The sequence below is a fragment of the Adiantum capillus-veneris genome, chromosome 5 (genome assembly GCF_014529385.1).
Source record: "Adiantum capillus-veneris isolate H3 chromosome 5, ASM1452938v2, whole genome shotgun sequence".
NCBI classification, from domain to species: Eukaryota; Viridiplantae; Streptophyta; class Polypodiopsida; order Polypodiales; family Pteridaceae; genus Adiantum; species Adiantum capillus-veneris.
Genome location: NC_140935.1, coordinates 85,917,248 through 85,939,431, shown reverse-complemented (window position 1 = coordinate 85,939,431; position 22,184 = coordinate 85,917,248).

Genomic DNA, 22,184 nt, shown 5'->3' with positions numbered 1-22,184 from the left:
CAACAAGAGCATGATCCATACCATCCACCTGTAAAGACTTGTTCTTACGTGATTGATCCTCCTGCAATAGCAAAGCCACTAACTCTTCAAAATGAAGAGGGTCAGGATTAGCTCGCAAAGACAGAGTCAAAGAAGTCTGAAAAGTCAAATAAGATGGTGGTAGTGAATTGAGTGTTTTGGAAACCAAGTCCTTCTCTGGAATCACTTCATCAATGCTAAGCAATTGCTCTTTAAGATCCCTGATTTTTGTAAGATGCTCGACAATATCGTCACCTTCGTCCATCTGTATTTTGTCAAGTTGTTTCTTCAAAAACTCTATTCTGGCAGCGTTTCTTCCTCCAAACATAGCTTGCAGAGTGTTCCAAGCATCCTCAGAAGTTCTGCAAGATCTGATATGTGGTGTGATTGTCCTCTTTATGGTTAAGGCAATCACAGCCATAGCCTGTGCATCTTTAGTATCCCATCTCTTTTGCTCTGGAGTGACTTGTGAGGGTCCTGCACCAACAGCTGCACCACGACCAGGCGTGGCAGGTGCAATGCTACCTGGACGAACTTCATCTCCAGATACATAATCCCACAATCCTTTACCAACCAAAACATTTTTGGCCATAAAAGACCAAAGAGAATAGTTGGTACCATCCAATTTGTCTTCGGATGTAAACGCACCAAAAATCTCTTTCTCCGTAGATTGAGCCATACTGTAGATGCACACAAGAGAGCAAAAGAACCTCCAAGAGATTCACAAATCTCCTCTCCAATCCAAGCAAAACTCTACACAAAATCTCAGCACAAAGCTAAGACAAGCTGCTTCCCAAAAGAACTGTTTACCTGAAGAAAATCTGTCAGAAAGCACACCCTCTTGATCTAAACGCCTCGGAAAAGTAACTTCTGCTACGCTGCTCAGAACGAAATTCTGAGGGCTCGAACGGCTTCGAAAGGGGGGTAAAACCCCAGGTCGCCTGATCAGAATACTCCCGGAACGTCGAGGATGCTCCCACGAACAAATTTTCCGAAAACTGCCTGAAAACTGCGATTGCGCGCGCGGACGCGAAAACGCAAGTAGAGGCTCTGGAAATCACCTTGCTCTGATACCAATTGTTGAAGATGATGAAACAGGAAACAGAAGGAAGACAGCGACTCAGAGTAGGAAGAAGATGGAGAAGGAGAAGACACAGAGCTTGTGTACGAGATCTCTGTAGTTTCTCTGTATTGGAATAATAATAATGTGTATACAAACTCAGAGCTACAAAGCTTATATGAAACCCTAAGAGATAAGGTGTCCTTTCACACCAGATGTCCAGGGGGAAAAACCCAGTGGGAGAAAAGTGCCCCTGGTGAAGCGCGTATACACACTAACACTACTACATGTCTACAGCGTGGATCTTGAAATTGTTTTCCATGGCAAGTTTGATTGTGTACATGTATGTGTCATAGCCGCATATCTTGCTAGGTGGTGCCCCTATTGAGTACCTCCCATGATGAGGCCATCGTGCATAGTCTTGGTGTAGAGGCCATCGTATTTTTTTTGCACTTGCACCTCTCATTTGGTGCCCCCACGGAGGAGAGCTTTGCAAAGACCTTAAGTCAACAAAGAGTAGCCATGCATGCCATCAATCATGGACGAGTGGCTACAAGATTTTTCAAATTGGAGGACTGAAGAAGAGGAGACTGTAGAAGCACTCAAGGCCTTCATTGAAGTGCTACTACCAGGTTGTAGCGTCATCGATATCCAAGAGGTAAGTTCCCCATCTCGCATTGCTCGTGCTAATCGCAAATCAAGAACATCAAGAGGGAGGGCTACAAAATGTCATCACTACTGTCAACCAAAGCATTCTGTCAATGAGTGCCAACAGAGGAGGTGAAGAAAGAATAGTGAGCTTTGCTTTTGAGAACCGCATCAGCACTCTCACATCAATCAAATTTTGTGGAGCACCAAGTGTTTTCTCTCCAACGGTCAGAGAAGAGTTGTCAACTACATCAACCACTAAGTCCAAGCCACAAAGCCTAAAGCATTTGGTGGAAGGAAGTGGGCCTATGCTCTCTCTAGGCCTAGAGAGTTCAAGTCAAGTACGACCACCCAAGCGTTGCTGCCGCATGTAAAATGGAAAGATGATTGATGTAGACTCTTCTCGCCCAGTTTGTTTTGAGCCTAATATGGAGGATTATGTGGACTTCAACAAGAGGTAGAGGCCTACAGTGAAGGTGTCACCTTGTCAACACCTAAGGTATGCAACTCTAGTGGTCAAAGCCAAGCTCTACACCCAACATGGATAATAACAATAGGTTAGAAGTCTTTCCTTTCCGTTTCTTGCAACACATGCATGTAAATGTGTACATTGATAGGAAGATATTCTACCAGCAAAAGATTGTTTTCCTATTCAGAGCAGAGATGCTTGATAAAATCCTTAGATCCCCATGTCCCATCATCTTGCCCATTCTTGATTACTATCACTCTTTTGATGTAAGCATCTTTATTCTATTCTAGCCTTATGCTCTTCTTAGCTCCTACTCAAGTTTTCCACCCATGTATAAACCTTTATCAATCACTAAGTCATTCCATATACACACACACACACACACACACACACACACACACACACACACACACACACACACACACACACATATAAAATTGTCTGCTCATTGATTTACTACAATGGCAAGTGTCTCTTTTTCCACATTCAGAGGCAAGAAGGGAGAAGACATCACCACTAATTTTTTGGATAACTTTGACATCGCTTGTGTGACTACGAATCTTTCCTCTACTAATGAAAGTAGAGGCCAAGTTTTAATACAATACTTTGCCCCACGATACCAAGGATGCATGGAACTTACTACGTGTTGCCTTTGTGAAGAGGTTTGGTGGAGGCACAACCTCAGAAAAGTTATGGCAGCTATACTGACAGACTTAAAGCAGAGAGGTCTGCTAGAGTATGCCACTTATGAATCCAAGTTTGTGAATTTGTGGGAGCGATGGGTTGCTTCATTAGAGAAAGGTGAAGGAGCACCTAATTTCTTGACGAAGGCAAAACCAAGAATACCATTGCTACAATTGTGGGAAAGATGACCATGGCATGTATTACTGCCCACACCCAAGGAGGCAGAATTTCAAGAGAGGAGCAAGAAAAAACTTGGTTTCACCACCGAGAGCAAGACCACCACCACCGAGGACACCACAACAAGCACCACCTATGAAAATCCCACAACCACCCATTCAACCACATCCACCACCACCACAACCTCTCTTCCCCGCACCAATTTGCAATCAGGCAGTAAGTGTCATCAGTCTTGAAGGTAAGGGAAAGGAGAAAGTGGAGGAGGATATCAAGGGAGAGGCAAAAGGTAAGACCAAGTTTAAAGGAGTAGATTTCGTGGGGGTAAAGCACGCTAGGCATGGTGAATCTTCCCAAAAGAAAGAAAAGATGAAAAATAAAGGGGAATCTAACAAAAATCCGTCTAAGTCACGACGTAAAATTGACATTGTAGATTTTTTTTTGGGTGAATGTTCTAAACCATATGATTTGGTTCAAGATGTTTCTGTGCAGGGCCCAAAAATCACATGGCCCGAGTTACTCCACCTAGCACCTAGGGTGAGGAGATAATGGGCAAAGATGGTTAGCACGAGACGGCCAAAGTCAAAGATAGATGGGGCTATCTCTAGGAGGAATCTAGATGACATACTACCAGTGATGGATGCTCACATCAAAGGAAACACATCTCCAATATCTACATCAACGGTGGCGCACAAATATGCGTCATGAGTGAAAAAATGATGCATCGTTTGGGTTTAAAGGTAAATAGGCCGGCACCATGCCAAGCCAAAATGACAAATAATGTAAAAGCTCAATGTTTTGGTGTTATAAATGCAATTAGGATAAATGCATTCAACACCGAGGTAGATGTGGACATCTTTGTCATGCCACACAAAGGGAAGGGATATCCTATCATTCTAGGAAGGCCTTGGCTTATGGCTATGAGAGCTAAGCAATATTGGGGCACCAGCATAATCTTGATGAAGGATTCCAAAGAGAATCCAATACTTTGTGACATGAAGAAAGGTCGTCAATGCGATATGGATCTAGAGACCTCTGGATGTGTTTTTTAGTAGTGACTCTTCAACCACTTTAGAGGAGGAGTCAATAGTGACTGAAGAAAGCAACAGTAGCATTGAGGTGATGGGGGTCATTCTCAAGGACCCTAAGAGGATGGAGCAACCTGATGCATCATCATCAAACCAAGGGGAGACACAAGGTACACAACCTCTGGTAGAAGAAAATGCTCTCTAGTGAGTTGTGTGGGAAGGAGCGTGAAGATTATATTTTGATGCTAAGTAATTTTACCAAATTTTTCATTGATGAATACGATAAAATCACTGGCTCACAATAGTTCAGCATCACATTAAGCTCAAGGAGGGAAGTAAACATGTAGTGCAGAAGCTCAGGCGGCTAGGAGTAATTCAGCAAGACGCTTTGCTCAAAGAGGTAAGGAAACTCCTAGAAGCAGGTTTCATCTATCCTGTTAAAGACTCAGAGTGGGTTTCTCCAGTGGTAGTCAAACCAAAGAAGAATGGTAAGTGGAGGGTTTATGTTGATTCCAAGCTCCTTAATGCAGCCACAAAGATGGACCATTTTCCTCTTCCTTTTCAAGATGAAATTCTCAATGAGGTAGCAGGACATGAGTGCTAAATGATATATGATGGCTACTCAGGCTACTTCCAAATTAGCATCACTGAAAAAGATCAAAAGAAGATAACCTTTATCCGCACTATGGGGATGCTTTGCTTATAGAGTTATGACTTTCGGTCTCATTAATGCTTCGACCACTTTTCAGCGCTATGTGACATTATTTTCAGCCATTCTTTGGAAAATCAATCCGTGTTTTTATTGATGACTTTTGTATCTATAGCTCCCGCTCTCTTTATTTGGAGAAATTTTATGAAGGTCTAGCTAGGCTGCAAGCTTTGGGTGGCCAACTCAACGTGGAGAAATTCCACATTGGTGAAAGCAAGGTTACTCTTCTTGGCCATGTGATCTTTGCCAAGGGCATAGAAGTTGACCCAAGCAAGGTTCAAGCCTTGGTGGCTTTGACCTCTCCCACCACAACAAAGTAGTTGGTCTTTTTTCTTGAGAAGGTGAGGTATTTGAGTAGGTTCATTCACCTACTCTCTCAAGTGGTTCTCGCTTTACAACAAGTTACCCATCAAGAGATCTTCACTTGGACTGAAGAAAATGAAAAACAATTCAATGAGATAAAACAAATTATAGCCTCACTTCCCACCATTGCACCTCCAAAGTGGGATGAGCCATTTTATGTAAACCCTAGTGTGGGCAATGACACACTTGGGGCGGTATTGATGCAAAAGGATCCTCAAACTTCTTTCATGCGTCCTATCTACTTCTCTAATCCCATGATGACTCCATCAAAAAAGGGATACATGGCAGTGGAGCACATGGTGCTTGCATTAATGTTTGCTACCACCAAATTTCTCTCTTATTTATTGTCTAGAACATTCATTATCTTAACAATGGAAGAAGTATTTCCTTATGTAATGCAGCACATGGATGTTTCTTCTAGGATTTCCAAATGGCTCACAAGGTTGCAAGAGTTTGACTACACAATGCAAGTGGAGAACTCCACAAGAGCCATTCTAGGAGGCATTCTCACTCATCGCCACTATGAAAAGAAGCTGAAGATCAAGACAAGTGACAAGAAGTAACACATGTGTTGGAAGTCCCTAAGATATAGAGGGCTCACTCTCTTTTCTTTGATGGAGCCTATAAGAGGACAATGGACTTCAACGAACAAAGGGAAAAGGAATCCTTTATTGGGCATCTCTTGGATTCCCACTCCAACAATGAGGCAGAATATGCAGCATTAACTCTTGGGTTAGAATGATGTGTGACACAAGGTATTCAATGGTTAAATGTATTTAGTGATGCCATGCATTTAATAAAACAAATACAAGGAATATGGGCTTTAAAAATCAAATCTTCCTAGGCCATTTGTGCAAGGTTAAGGAACTTTAAGGAAAGTTTCACGTTGTACAATTGCATCATGTCCCTCGAGCAGAAAATCAAGAAGCAGATGCTCTAGGTAGAGAGAAGCTACAAGATGTTCTAGTGGTGGGGTGCTATCAAATTGAATCTTCCTCTCTTCCAAGGTAGCGATGATATGCTTGACATAATGAGTTTCTTGGACTCAAGAGAGTGTCCTAAATATCTTGCTAAGGGCCAAAAGCAGTGGCTTATGTGCAAGGCAAGAAAATACCGCCTTATCAATGACGATCTCTACTGCAAGGGTAAGGATCAAATTCTTAGGCCTGTACCTCTCTCTAGAGGAATCATTAAAATCATTTCAAGTTGCCATGATTGTCAGGACAAGGATCCTAAGGAGCAAGTCTCAACCTAGGGGGTTAGGGACCTGAGCCAGGGGCTCGGATTGGACGAGTGTGGACTAGGGATCCATATTATGGCTAGGGCTAGGAGCCAACCTATATATAGGGTGGTAGGGAAGTGGATCTGGGCATCTCAATCTCCTAGGCCTTTCAGTGGTATCAGAGCTCATGGAAGGGAGAATCATGGAGGAGGGCAAACCTACTTTGCATGTGCTCTCTCTCTCTCTCTCTCTCTCTCTCTCTCTCTCTCTCTCTCTCTCTCTCTCTCTCTCTCTCTCTCTCTCTCTCTCTCTGGCCATGGACAAGCCGCCCTGTGCAAGATATGGAATCAAGCAACGGGACATGCCGTGTGCAATTGCCCCTGCAGAGCCGGGAGGAAGAAGGGACGACGAACCGCGGGTAACAACTTTTGGTGGGGGGAAAGAGTCGGGATTGTTCTGCACGAAATTTCCCGTGGCTAAGATCTACAATTGTGCATCGGTAGGAGGGCAACTTTTTGCTTCAGTCTCTCTCTCTATGGGAGCTCGGAGCCCCATCTCTAAGCCATACAAGCATGGCGCAGGTGATGGGTCTCTGTTGCACGCCATGGTGATGCACCTTTTCACATTTTTCACTTAATTGGGGCCCAAGGGTGCCCTAGGGTCATTCTAAGGGACCGCTCCCATGCAAAGGTGAGCAACGGCTTTAGGTCAAGATCACATGCAGTAGCATGCAAGGCATGGTAGCAGTAAAGTGCAGAAAAGGGAAAATAAGCATACAGTGCTGCAAGGGCCACTGCACGCAGGTCACCATAGATGAGCTCAAAAGGAGTTCACCTCTCATCACCACACCGAAAGAGGATAAACGACATGTTATCACCATTTGGAGCGGACTTGTACGAGTCGTTTTTTGGTGTTTGGCAATGCATGTGACAAATCAAATGCATGCAAGGCATGGGCCGGGTGTCATGGAAAGGCTTCAGTATAGCGAATACAAATTGTGATGATATGCAAGGCATTTTACTATGTATTACAATCCCAACACCCTTCAATGATCTTCATAAACTTTATTTTGCTAGAAAGTTAGAGTTTCCTAGCACTCATGGCAAGTTCAGGAAGGGCTTGCTCAATAAGGCAAGATCTTGAGCATGAAGTCACAGGCCAGGAAACGGCAACGTTATTCACCAAAGCATTTCTCGGTTTTATTCTTGTTGGTAAATCCTTCCATTATTCTGATGGAAAGGTCCATCGGCAGGCGTCGTTCATGAGGTATACAGTTTATTTTTTGTTTCTTGAGAATGTGCTTGATAAATTCATCTAGAGAGGCTTCAACTAGACAAAGAAGATGCTATCAACTATTATGCAGCATAGGCATAGCAACGTCGACTTACCTTCAACAAGGGACTTAGGGCAAAAAGTCTCAAGAAAGATATGTTTGTCCTAAGGTATGATAACAGGTTTGATACTAGGAAGGGTAAAAAGTTTTCACCTAGATAAGAGGGGCCATTCTTCATTAGAAAGCGCTACAACAATGGCAGTTACCGATTGATGGATGCAGATGGTAGGCTCCACAAAACACGTGTCAATGGATGGAGGCTGAAGGAGTACTTTTTGAGGTTTAATCAAGCACCTATGATGGAAATCCCTAAGGAGGGAGACTCCTCCACCTCAACTGAAGAAGAATCAAGTACACAACTAGAGACATAAATGCCTCTAGCTTCAAGGGGAGGGCTAATGAGGGCCGCTTTTCAAATCTTTGCTCCACCTCTCTCTTGGTATGCACTTGGTGGCAAGGCTTCAAGGACCCTAAGAGGAGGAAGGACCTGATGCATGAAAATCACAAAACAAATCTATGTATTTATTTTAAACATAGCTATGGTTTTGACACATTTGGATCTTGGAAATAAGAAGAGGTAGGGAAAAACCCTATGAAAAAGAAAATTTCACTCGATGTCGATTCTACCCGATGGTCACTACCTAACGACCGCTACAGGTGAAGAGTAAAAGTCAATAGTGAAAGGGAGAAGAATCATATGCATTATTGAGTTGGAGTCAACAAAACATTATGAAAAATTCAAGCATAATTCACTTGTGGACACAAGGCTTGCACATGAAGTCAAGAGGGGACCACCTGGAAGACTTTTGGAAGGGAGAATACGGACACATAATTTTGTGATATTTTTGTCTATTTTTTCCATTCCAAATTGGAAAAAAAATTCAACGGAAAAGTTGTAGGCATTGAGTTGATATTTTGGCCCCTAATTTTTTTATAATTTTTGGAGTTATGGTTTGGAGATATGGCTAAAATGTGGAGCCTATTTGTCCACTTGGGAATAAGTCATGGTTATCCGACTACACACACTAATTTCTTATAGGTTTCTCTCCATTATTGCTGTATTTTCTCTTATTTTATCAAGATTATCTCAAATACTATAAGGAATCTCTTGGACTCAAGCTATGGAAGGTGGCAAGGGGACAAAGCTCGCCATGATGAAGGTGATTAGGAGGATATTGGTCATAAGTAGGGCACGCGGAGCTCTCTCATTGGGGGGATGCCTCTAAGTGAGGTTACTCTGTAATAACTCCTCTTGCTCGTGATCTCTTTCCTAATCACTCGCTTGGCCTATAAAAGAAGGCCTTCTCTTTTGTAAACGGGGACTATACACTACACACACACACACTACAACATATGGACACTATCCTATACCCACATACACACCCTTGTGTTACATGCTAGCAGCATGAACCCTAATCATATAATCACAACACCATCACCATGCACAAAATGAGCACCATATCTCCACACACTTGTAATGAAGGATTGAAGACACAATTTCAATAAGAAGAATGATGGCTACACTCATGATATTCCTCGCCATCAACTCCCATGCCTCCATTATGCTTCATACGGTCTTGTCCCATTCTCATCTTCTTTCCCTATGCTACCTATTGTATTCATCTTTTGCAAGCAATCAACACACTCCATCTTGGTGCCACACCTTGTGTCGTTTGGCATACACTTCATTGTGAGTATGGTTTATGCTTGTTCTTTCCATTTTTCTTATGTTAAGGTGTGTGGATTTGCCACCATACACACACTCTCTCTCCCTCTCATATTCCTATCATCTTGCTATCTTAAGGTGTGTGGATTTTCCACCTCTAGTATGATAAGTGAGCATACTTGCATGTCTCCCTTACCACTTTATCTTCCTTACTACATGCATGAGTAGCAAACCCATTCTCACTCACTCACCATTCCTCTCATCTTGTTTTCCGACCACCCCATGCCACACTTGGGCGTGGATGTTGAAATTGTTTTCCATGACATGTTTGATTGTGTATATGTATGCATCCTAGTTGCATATCTTGCTAGGTGATGCCCCTGTTGTGTACCTCCCATGATGAGGCCATCATGCATAGTGTTGGTGTAGAGGCCACTGGGTCTGTTTTGCACTTCTGCGTCTCAATGGCAATTGTTTGCATTTCTTGAATCTTGTACATAGAAATGATCAATCAACACTATGAAAGAATAAAGTAGTAGGAAGTTTTCTTAGCAGGCCTTACTTAGGATCGTAGACATGTGCTGCCATTGTTGTCCACCACACTACCCTATGCACATGATCAAAGCAAATCCATCTTTTTTGCAAGTCTCCACTAACATCTTGTCGCATTGTATTTTCCAGCTTGACACCAAATCCAGGGCTATCCATCGGCATTTTGAACACATGGTAGCATTTGTTGCGGTCTATGGATTGCCCTGGAAATAGCATACCGTGGAAAAACTTATAGTTGTAGCTATTCTTCAACCAAATCAATTGGGACTCTGCACAGACTCCAATCTATGTAGTAGTTTCCTCTCTCATCTAGTGCTTAAACGTGAGATGAATATTACATACATGCATATGAACCAGGTGGAAGAGACAACAGATTTGAAGACAAGAAAATAAATCAAAACCTTTGAGTATGGATCAATGGTTGCATCTACTCCAGTATGGAGAGGAGCTCTTTGCTATTTAGTTGCTCTCCGTTTTCTCAAACCACCACTCCCATTACCATCTGCTTGGCAAGACTCAATTGTAAATGCCTTGGTCTACTCGTTGTTGATTTGGACACCACACAAGACACAAGTTCTCTCGTATGTTGAATTGCAGACCGAAAAACGCCCTTTGCGATGGGATGATTATGACTTCAAATGTGGATAAATAGCCAAGTCCGGTTATATTTGGCCAACAAGTAATAGATAGGACTCTGACCACAATAGAAGCATCGTAGTGTTCTATTAACGGAGCTCAGCATACCAATAAGCTAGCAACTTTCCTATCCAAGCAGTCTCATTCGGCTTTCTGCTCTCATTGCATTGATCGAGCAAGAGCTAATTTTGCAAACAAGATGTTATTGAATTCTCTTGATCAAAGCTAGATACCTCATTCTAGAATGAACAGGCCCATCGTACTTTTTGATCCATTCCTAACATCTTAGGGACACCATCTGGCACAATGTCAATTTCATAAACGCAGTCCCCATTGTATACTCGTGGAGCTTCATCCACCTTTTTCTTAATCAAGCACCTAGAAATAATTCGGTTCAACTTGGGGTACTTGTGGCTATTCAGTGCAATGTACTCCAGTGTACTTTTTTTTGTTTTCCTTTTTTCTTCCCAACCAGCATCTTTCGCTATTTTTTGGCAAGCAAAAAATGAATCTTCATTTCTTCTGACTAGGTTTCTAGCAAAATATCTGTCTTTTTCATGAAGGGAGTTGTCAGGCAAGTCCACTAATGTTACATTTGATCTAGATGATATATCCACACCCATGTTTGTGACCAGCAAGAACTTTGTAGACAAGGTTGAATCCAACACATATTGAAACTGATGACTTAATGTCACACCATCTTTAACCTCATTTTGAATGTCGCCATCTAGTGTAGAGATGATGGCAAACATTTTTTTGTTTCTACTACCCCCATAATCTCTAGCATTTACCATGGAAAATATTGATGGACAATCGAGCATCATAGGGTCACGACTAAGAGTATTCAAGAACAAACTAACCTTGCATGTCGAGGAGGAAGCCATCATTCCGTGGTTCTTCTAGAGATTACTCGTTATCGAGATATATTTTAGCTAACATCCTTGCCTATATTTATAGAAACATGATACACTTAAATTCAAACATTTGGTTTGGGTTTTGGTTAAGGTGAGATTTTGTAAGTTTTAGACCTATTTCTATGTTACCCTATCATCAATGGCATCCTACAGAAAAACTTTGTTGATTTGAGACTCTCCCTCTCTTGATCCCTCCTCTCTCCCTATATACACATCTCCCTCCATTCCCCTCTCTATCCTCTCTGTAGCTATATTCATCCCTCTTCCCCCCTCTTGTTCACTCTCTTCCTATTTTCATTGCTCTATTTCTCTCCCTCTATCTGCTTTCTTTCATTCTCCCACTATGTCATTTTGCTCCTTTCTCTCTGTCCCTCTCCATCTAGTCCAAGATCTCTCTCTCTCTCTCTCTCTCTCTCTCTCTCTCTCTCTCTCTCTCTCTCTCTCTCTCTCTCTCTCTCTCTCTCTCTCTCTCTCTCTCTCTCTCTCTCTCCCCAATTCAATTTCTCTCTATATCTCCCTCCCACTAACCAATATTTCTTTATTCCTTCTGGATCTCTTTGTCTATCTCCACCTCTTTCTATTTATTTCTCTCTCTATCCCCCTCCCTCCACTCTACTTTCTTTATATCTCTTCCTCTTCCCCAAGAGCTCGTTTCCCCTCCCTCTCTCTAGAGTTGCCTCTCTTTCTCTCATCCTCTCCAAAGATCTCTCTCTCTCTCTCTCTCTCTCTCTCTCTCTCTCTCTCTCTCTCTCTCTCTCTCTCTCTCTCTCTCTCTCTCTCTCTCTCTCTCTCTCTCCCTTCTATATCTCGGCACAATAGCCTACATGAGATGATGGGAGATTGCAATTGGACCTAAGTTAATGCCCCACTTGAATACAAAATAAGACGATGAGAGTGTGTGAAACCCACTACCTAATGCCATTCTTGATCACTCCCTCCAAAGGAGATAAAAACACTAACTTTGCCAAGTGAACCATTCAATAGGCGTAATTAAATGGACCACATCCTGGAAAAGTTTGGCGTGATTTGGACTTGTATTTGGCTTTCCAAGCTAACCAATAATGATGAAAAAAATTTGGCTTGATCCCTGGTTTCTCCTGCAGACATCTATCATGATAGATGACTGAATTATCATTCCTACCCGTTTTTTTCTTGTTAGTATTGTCAGTCCCTTTTGTTTGTTAGGCTTTATTTAGTCATGTACAAGATAGAAGATTAAAATACAAAGATCTACTTCCTGTATATATGGGCTTGTAGTCACATGAAGTGTCTGATAGGCAACTTTACACTTAATGGGTGCTTTTGTTTAGCCGCATCACCAACTTCCTTTGTTCTTGTAGTCCATCCGAGAGTTTTATGACCATTCTCAGTCATTTTTGGCCTCATATTGTTGTTGAAGATAGATCAGCATTCTTTTCTTACCTCTGACATTACCCATTGTGCATATGGCTTTCAAGGCATACCTCATGAAGTTTTGTCATTTTCATGTACCTTCTTCTCTTTGTACTGCTCTGGCATCTCTTCAGTCTTTTCTACATTTGGACTATGGATTTTTTTTTTGAAAAAATCTCCAAAAATCAACTCAACAAAAAGAAAATTCATTCAAATAGAATTTTAAATTCTATGTACACTATACACATATCCCTAGGGGCTCATATATGGTTTTTGTCCCCGTACTTCTCCTCTCTAACGCTATTATGAGGGCATTTACTCTGAATTTTGTCAAAAAATTATCACAATCAAACGTAAAAATTCAACACAAATCATAAACCATTGCCTTCTAATATTCATAATACTAGCTTCACATTTAGAATGCCTCCCTCCTCCTATTTGGAGTCCTCCTTGACGACCGTCAAGGGTATGTGTTGTGCTTGGGCAATCAAAAAATTATGCCTATGCAGGTCTTGTAACGTAGCCCTATTATGCATACACAGTCAATGCATGGAAAAAAATTATGATGTGCAAGATGTGGGCATAAGCAATTTTCTTATTGGCATTTACTGGCGAGGCTTCCTATTCTAAGCAATGCGATGGCCTTTAAAGCTCCTGTGTTGTTTTCTTGTTTGAAGGTTGTTGAGATTTTTGGAAGGCTTACTTATCTGTTTGATGGCTCTTTGGGATCCATTTTAGCCTTATGGTTGGTTGTCATATTTGGCATTGTTCCTCAACAATGGGTTCTGGCTTGAAGTGAGAAACTTTCTCTCTCCTAATTGTATTGTAATCGTAGGAGGAATTGAAAGAAGAGGTGCAATGACATCAGTTTTATTGGTTTCCTTTGGGACCCACTTCTTTGTGATTACTGGCTGTTTTGTTGATAATGCTTGTCTGGGAACCCATACTTGTCCCTGCTTTTTTTGTGTTTGAAGAGACTTCTTTGGGATCCACCTTGTTGTTGTGTGAGTCAGCAGTGGTCTTGCTTCAGTACTTGTACATTTGGTTGAGGACAAGATGTAGACTTTGGGAGTTGATACTTTAATTGTTTCAGAATCCAAATAAACTCCTACCTCTTTGTGCTTGAATCAACTTCTTTGGAACCCAAATCTGACTAGCAATAGCTTTCTTCTTGATCCATACCTGCTTTTGGACGACTTGGCATTTTGGTATCCAGATTTGTTGAACTTTTTGGTTCTAACTTGTTATTTTCTTTTGGAAGCTGCTAGTGAGGTTGATGACCTAAGTTTCTGGTAGGGGATGTCATAAGAATCATCACTATCACTGCTATCCTCAGCAAGGTTTCATTCTACACTTTCCCTTGTTGGTTTGGCTGGTTATGGAAAGTTACTATCTGTTTGCTCTTGGATTTTTGTTCCTGGAATGACTTTTCTATCCAATTGATCAGAGTGTTGTTAGCCCGATGACATGGTTATCTTCTTCTTGGTTGGGTCTTATCTTCTTGTATGGAATCCATGTATGAGGAAGCTTGTGTCACCATTGAGGATTTTGGAATTCACTTCTGATACACTTTATTCTTGTAGTGGTGACATTGGTTCCTAGGTCTTTGATCTAGACAATCATAAAACCGTGCATTAGTTAAGGTTTTGTTCATGTCACTTGTTGGGTGGTCCGAATTTTTGTTGTCAGCATATTCTGGAAGCTCCAAGTATTCTACGAAGTCATAGAACTCGTCTTCTTCTTCATCACTTGATTCACCATATTCCTTTGTTTGCTCTTCCTCTTGAGAACTTGTTGATGCCTGGTTCTTTGTTTTCCTGGATCACACTCATTGCAAAGTAAGGAACAACATCATAGCCATCTTGATCACAAAACTTTGTTGTTGGACCTAATGATAGCCGGTTTTTGTCTATTCAAAATTTCCATAGTGAGCTACCTCACCCTGCCAAAATCACTCAAACACTGTGGCTATCCCTACCTTTTCATTGTACATAGGCGTGTGTGAGTTAGGGGACTTTTCCCATATCTCCTTAAAACTCTCAGCTAGCTAGCCATTGGGTTAGTTGAGCCAAAAAAGTAAGTAAAATAAACAAATAAAAAATATTATGGCCCATTTGTGTGTAAATATTTTATTGTATATAGGGCCTAAATATTAGAAATTTTTATATTTATTTTTGTATTTATTTAAATATTTGTACCTAGGTGTGCGTTATTTGCGTATGTATACTATGTACATTGACTCACCATTATCACAATTTTTCTTACCATTTTCTCTACTCTTTATTCCATATAGAAATATTTTTATGCAAGATTCTCATATTTTTTGTGTGAATCTACTCCTAAGAAAAAACCTTAAAAATACTTTCCACCATCAGTCATTGCCTTTCACTAAATTCCTATTTCCTACAGGAACACTTTCTTACCTACTGTAAATAAATATACATCAATAAAACAAATGAGGGCCCTCCTCATTTGATTCCCTATATTTTCATATATTTATTTTTTATATATTTATAGCCCACACTATTTTAGATTCCATAAATTGTTTATATATACTAGCCTATCTTTTTTCATCATATCCATATATTATATTTATGCATAATCCACAACCATGTATAGTTTCAAGCCTCTAAGAATCAATTAGGTCATGCTCTCATGCAAGGAGGGGCTCACCTTTGGAGCCATATGCAAATTCAACAAAAGGGGGCCCACTGAAGACTTTTTTGTGAAGAAAAGTAGGCATTTTGGTGGGATTTTTTATATCCATCTCCACTCTGAATTTGAAGCAGTGGTTAGGAGAAAAAATGTGAACCAAGAGCTGAATAATCACCTCAACAAATTTCATAATTTTTGAAGCTACCACCAGTGAGGTATGATTTTTTGATTGGACCCCAGTTTGCCCACTTTTCTAACAAGTAGCCCATAGTCTTCTCTCACCTCTTTCCACACTCACACACTCATTCCTCTCAATCCCTCACTCAAACCTGCACCTTCCATGGTTTTTCTCACCTTCTTCACCATTAGCCTCCCCTCTTACTTCCATAGCTCTCATATGAGCTCTACATGTACATACACCATCTCTATGCCTCTCTCCATTATCTCCAAAGTACAATTCCATCTTACCCCTTCTCTATATACATAAAATTCAGCATCTAAACCATGCTTAACTTCTGCAAATTGAGAGATCTCATTAATCAAATTTCTATTTTCATCGTGATAATCAACCTTGGCGGCGGTGGCATAAAGAAGAGAAGAAGAAGAAGAGGATCGATAGTCATTTTGGGAACCTACACAAGTAAGTCCTTCTTCAAGCTTCACCATCACAAGGATTCCCTCACTTCATTCAACCATCTTACTTCAACTTCATTCTACCCATTTTAAATATAACATTAACTTTCTAGTGATTACTAACAAACACAAAATAGCCATTGACCTAACCACAAAAGACACCTCACCTCAAGACATGTGCATAGTAAATCTCTCTCTCTCTCTCTCTCTCTCTCTCTCTCTCTCTCTCTCTCTCTCCCCTCTTACTTAAAACTTTACTTTCACCTTGTCAACCATCAATAATGCTCTTTTTTGAGCCCACATCCATGAATCAAGCAGACAAAGAAAGCCCTCAATGTTTTGATATTAAAAATAAAATCATAATCTTGATTTGTTAGCTTGTAAATTAGGATTTCTAATAATCTTAATGAGGGTTCTCAAACCTATAAATTGGCCCCTCTCCTTCTTGTAAAACAACCCCCATATATCTCACATAGCACCCCAACACCCTATGCGTGAGGAGAGACTTAGGTGTAGCAACCACTTTGTGAGCTTCACTTTTGGTGTAAGAGAAGCTTTCAAGCTAGACATTGGAAGTGAGAGAGCGTGAGTTCAAAAAATTTCAAAACCACTATTGTATATGCTCCTCCATCACCAATAAATTGATGTTTGGTGCATCAAAGGTGTGATTTGACGTTCAAATCTTCGTCCTTCCATTTGTGCAATACGGTTTGGTGAATTCAAGTGACTTGTGTATTTTGAGTTTCTATTGTTTGATCTTGGTTTAGAAAGTGTTTTTAGTGTGTTTTCATTGCCAATTTTGTGTCCATTGTAAGAGGGTATTGTGGTGAGAGGTCTCCCACACCCTAAAACTGTGTGTGTGTGTGTGTGTTGGAAATGTTTAGCATTCACTAAGCATTGAGTTAGTTTTGTACAAGCTCTATGATAGCATCATAACGAGCCATCTCCATTTGTAAGTCACAAATAAGGGATTACGCAAGATCCATTCCTCTCTCTCTTCCCTTTGCTCTAGCTCTCTCTGGTCCATTTTGTGTGTGCCTTGGTGTGAGGTTGCTTGTGTGTGTTTTGTGGCGCATCTTCTTAGTTGTGAAAAATGTCTCTTGCGTCCTAGTTCGCATACCATAACTAGGTGGTGCCCCTATCTTGTTTGGGTTTGGTTGTGGGTTTGTTGTTGTGTTGTGCTTGTGGTTGCCCCAAGACCCAATTGAGCAGCACGGGAGCCTTGAGGGGTGTTTAGAGGTCGCCTCTCTTGTTGCCCGCCCCGGACCGCCTCACCGTCTTTAATAGCACACACATCCAGAGTAGCCAAGAGGGTTCCCATTCTAGTGGCTCTAATGCTTCTTTAGGAAATGATTCTGGGATATAATCCTTATCTTTGATCACTCTTTCTAGTATATATTCCTCTCACTTTAAGATTCTGCATTACAAAGCTCCACACATCCACAGTTCCTTAGGCTTACCCAACCATGCTGAAAGTTCTAATCTTACTATAGTATCAAAATCAAACTCCTCCAAGGGGGTTTGGTTCGCATCCTTCTAACTACGGTCCTTAAGATTTATTCTTGTTGTGGTTTCCATATGTCTCACGTAGATATGATCATAACCACAATCTTGGACCATTTTCAATTGCCTCATGAATGGTCTTCCTAGAATAATGTTATAGCTGTTCTTCCTACCAAAGTCAACAATAGCAAAGGTATGCTCATACTCAATGCCACAAGAAGTAACAAAAATGTTTTCTAGCAATCCTATGGACCTTTTATTGTGTCTGTCTGCAAGCTGCAGTTTCATCCCGGTAGCCCTCAAGTGCTGGTTTTCTCCATTTTTTCCAGATCTCTTTTGTTGCAATGGCAACACCAACTCCACTGTCAAGGATTGCCATGTTTTTTACACCTTGGAATTCTACAAGAAGAGTGGTGTTCCCATCTTCTCCCTCATAGTACTCACTTACCTTGTTTAATGACACTGGCCTACTGTTTAGCTAAGGCATTTCCAGCTCTTTGATCCCTTCCTCGATTTGAGTCATTGGTTTTTTAACACCAAATTTCTCTAGGCATTTTTCCACAATAGCGTGCATGTTTGGTGTTATTCTGAGCAACGCGGCTAACGTTATCATACAGGTGGCCAGTGTTGACAAAATGTCTATCATCCTTTTTGAATTGATGACCTTGTTGAAAGAGTCTCTGTGATGGGACTGCAATAACATCTAACTTGCCCTTGTGCTCCCTCGTATAGTTTGGTAGTGTTCTTAGCGAATGTAGTTGATTATCCATAAATTGTACAGATCCTTTGTCTCCCCATTCCACTTCTAGAGTCATTTGAGATCCAGCCTCAAATTTCTCTATTGGTGGAAGAGACACTCCTCCCCCATCACCGGTCTGGTTTACTAGTTTGCTTATCTCACTCGCTTCATTGGCCTCTCTGACTTGTTTTCACATTTTATCAAGACCATCTATTTCTTTACAACTGTCACAGGTATAGCTATGTGAAATCTCTGAAAAGAGTTATCCATGGTATTCAACACTATCCTTGGCTCTAATGCTGGGTCTTTGAGCTTTGGTACGTGCTTGTGACTGGAATATGACTCTATTCATTCCTGGTTTGGTGGGATTACTGGTGTAGGTGGGACAAGGATAACAACCTCAGGTTTCCAATTTGTGATTCTAGTAAATCTTGGGCTATTTGAATCATTTTTTGGCAGATTCCTACACAATTCACATGTGCCTATGTCCCTTCACCCAGCTGCGGAGCCTGTATGTTGGAGATTGCAGTTTCTTGTAAAATATGCAATACGGGGGGGAGCTAAGACTAAGCCAGAGTGAGAGTGGCACTAGCAGTAGACTCTATTCTAATGGTAGCTCCTGGCTCTTTGTTAGCATCAAAAGAGCTGGCTTCCACTCTCATTTTCTTTGTTGCTCTTTCTAGCTTCTCCTTTCTCTTGAGCTCACTATACAACTGTTGCATAAGTTGTATGCGATCCCAAAGTAACGATTTTGGGATTTTTTAGATCCTGAAAAATCTTTGCGATCTGTCCAATAGACTGATTGACCATGTTGAATAATGAATTTGATGTCATTAGAGATATGTCAAAAGAAGCGAGCATAAATATGAGCTAGATCTGCTCAAATACAAACTTTGCTAATGCCCCTATGAACTGGTAATAATGCTTCGGAGAAGAAGGGTTTAAGCAACGATGAAGCTCAGGCTTTGACATGTGATGAAAGTGAGGTACTATAACTTTGAAGGTGAACTTTTGTTGATGTTTTGCCAACTTGGTGTCCGCCATATTTGTAAGATATAATTTTAAAACATAAATGTTATAAGATGAGAGGACAAATGATCAAAATTGTGTCATGACCCTAAAACATAATCAACTGACCCTATTTATAGCAAACAATGATATATTATGATTGCAAACCATACACTGAACAATAAATGATTGAAAATTCAAGAAATAACAAAGCACACACAAAGAGAGAGATAGAGAGAGGTGAACAGGTTAGGAGTGTGAGGGACGCTCATCACAAGAACTGGACCCTATTATACGTTACAAAATACACGTAAACAATTGGAACGTACATGTGAACAACCCACCTTGTTTGAGGCACGCTCAGCACAAGTCTTGGACGTTGTTGTAATGTTGATTGATAGTTTAATCAATCTAATCCTTGATGAAGTGTGTGAAATGTACAACACAACCATCAACGAATAGTTTAACAATCTTGGATTGTGGCCAAACATTGTATGTATTTACATCCAAGACAACACCAGTGCATCCAATGATGAGTGGCGTATCTATGGATCAGAAAGTACAAGGGCAAGGCATGTCATGCTAATATGAAGAGGGCATAGGTATGTATCTATCCACTCTAAGGTAGACAAATGTAACCCTCATATTTCTATGTAGTAAGAACAATGATGTGACATAATCTAATCCTTGATGAAGTGTGTGGAACTCACAACACAAGCATCAGCGGACAACTTAACAATCTCAGATGCAAGCCAAATATCGTATGTATCTACATCCAAGACAAGACCAAGTCATCTAGTGATTAACAATGACGTGTCTTTGAAGTTTGAAGCACAAGAGTAAATAGTGCTTCACACAGACATAGAGAGAGGTGAACAAGCGAGGAGTGTGAGGGACAATCATCACAAGAACTGGACCCTGTTATGTACATTACAAAATACACATAAGCAATTGGAATGTACATGTGAACAACCAGCTTATGTGAGGCACGCTCATCACAAATCTTGGACACTGTTGTAATGTTGATTGATAGTTTGATCAATCTAGTCCCTGATGAAGTGTGTGGAACGCACAACACAACCATCAGCGAATAGTTTAACAATCTTAGATTAGGGCCAAACATTATACTGTTTATATCCAAGACAACACCAAGTCATCGAGTGATGAGTGATGTATCTATGGATCAAAAAATACAAGGGCAAGGGTGTCATGTTAAGATGAAGAGGGCATAGGTATGCATCTCTCCCCTCTAAGGTAGACGAATGTAACCCTCATATTTCTACGTAGTAAGAACAATGATGTGACTTAATCTAGTCCCTGATGAAGAGTGTGAAACTCACAACACAAACATCAGCAAACAACTTAACAATCTCGGATGTAGGCCAAATATTGTTCTACATCCAAGACAACACCAAGTCATCTAGTGATGAACAATGACATGTCTTTGAAGCTCAAAGCACAAGAGTAAATAGTGTGTCACACAGAGATGAAGAGGGCATAAACTATGAATCTCTCTAATCTCTATTTGACGATCAGAACTCTTGTATTTCTATGTGGTGCAAACAATGATGTGATATGATCTAAAATTTAGAAACCTATAGCTCACTCTAAAGTGAGAGATGTAGCACCATGCCTATTGCACTCCACGAGTGGACCACTAAGTTCTAACTGCACCACCATGAGTGAGAATCTAAGTCTCTCCTAGAACCCTTCCCTCTAGTGAGCCAAGTGCCCGCACAACATGAGAAAAGCGAGTAGATTCTACTCACTTATGGCGTGAGCCGGATGGCTACACACCACGAAGTGGCCTATAACCTACAAGCCAAGTTTGTGTGAGAGAAAAGCTGCTACACCACACGAGTCTGGCACAACACAAAAAAACAAGTTAGTACACATAAAAAAGAGAAAAATTATACATCGATAGTGTCTATCTGTTGGTAAATGTATTGTAGCTCTCCAACTGGGAAACCTCTCAAATCCTAGCAAGAAAGCAGGCAGTCACTGGTTTTGATCAAAATCGATGACAGTCTTTCTATAATCAATTTTTTTGATCAAAAGATACTTCGATTAAAATATCTTTCGATTGAAAGTAAAAAATATGGCTATTTGGTGATTATTCGAGATTTTGGTGTATAATAGCATTTTATACGTATATTTTTTTGGTACGGGCGTATAACTGCAACCCAATCGTAGAGTTAGGCATCTTAAAATTAGGACTCTTCTTGAAGTTTTGGTTAAGAGAAATATGTATCTTATAAAAGATGCCTACTGGGTTGACTTTGGTGTTTTGCATGCTAAATACCTCTCCTTCCAAATATGCGGACACAGATAATTTTAATAAGGGGAGAATGTAATAGGATTTTTTTTTTCAAATTGATAAATTCAAAAATAATGTTACAGGCCACATCTTTTGTTGAGCATGGTTTAAAATATTATTGAATAGAGAGTATTAGTCTTACACAAATGAGTGTTGAGAAGACAGGGGAAGAGAAGAACAGAGAGATGATACGCAGAGAGTACAACCCCAAAGTGTGTAGAATACACACATAGGATGGTATATATATATAGAGGGGACCCACGGCTATAGTAAGAGTAACTTCACATATAATCTCAACAGCCCTGCTCAAACAAGGGTCCCTAATTGTGGATAAAAAACCATTGGGGGCTCAAGGGAAAAATCCAAAGCTCTATATATACCCATCTTTATATTAATATATTGTTCAATTTCTAAAAATGGTTTATAAGGAACTAAGTCACTCTTATTATACACAATGATGG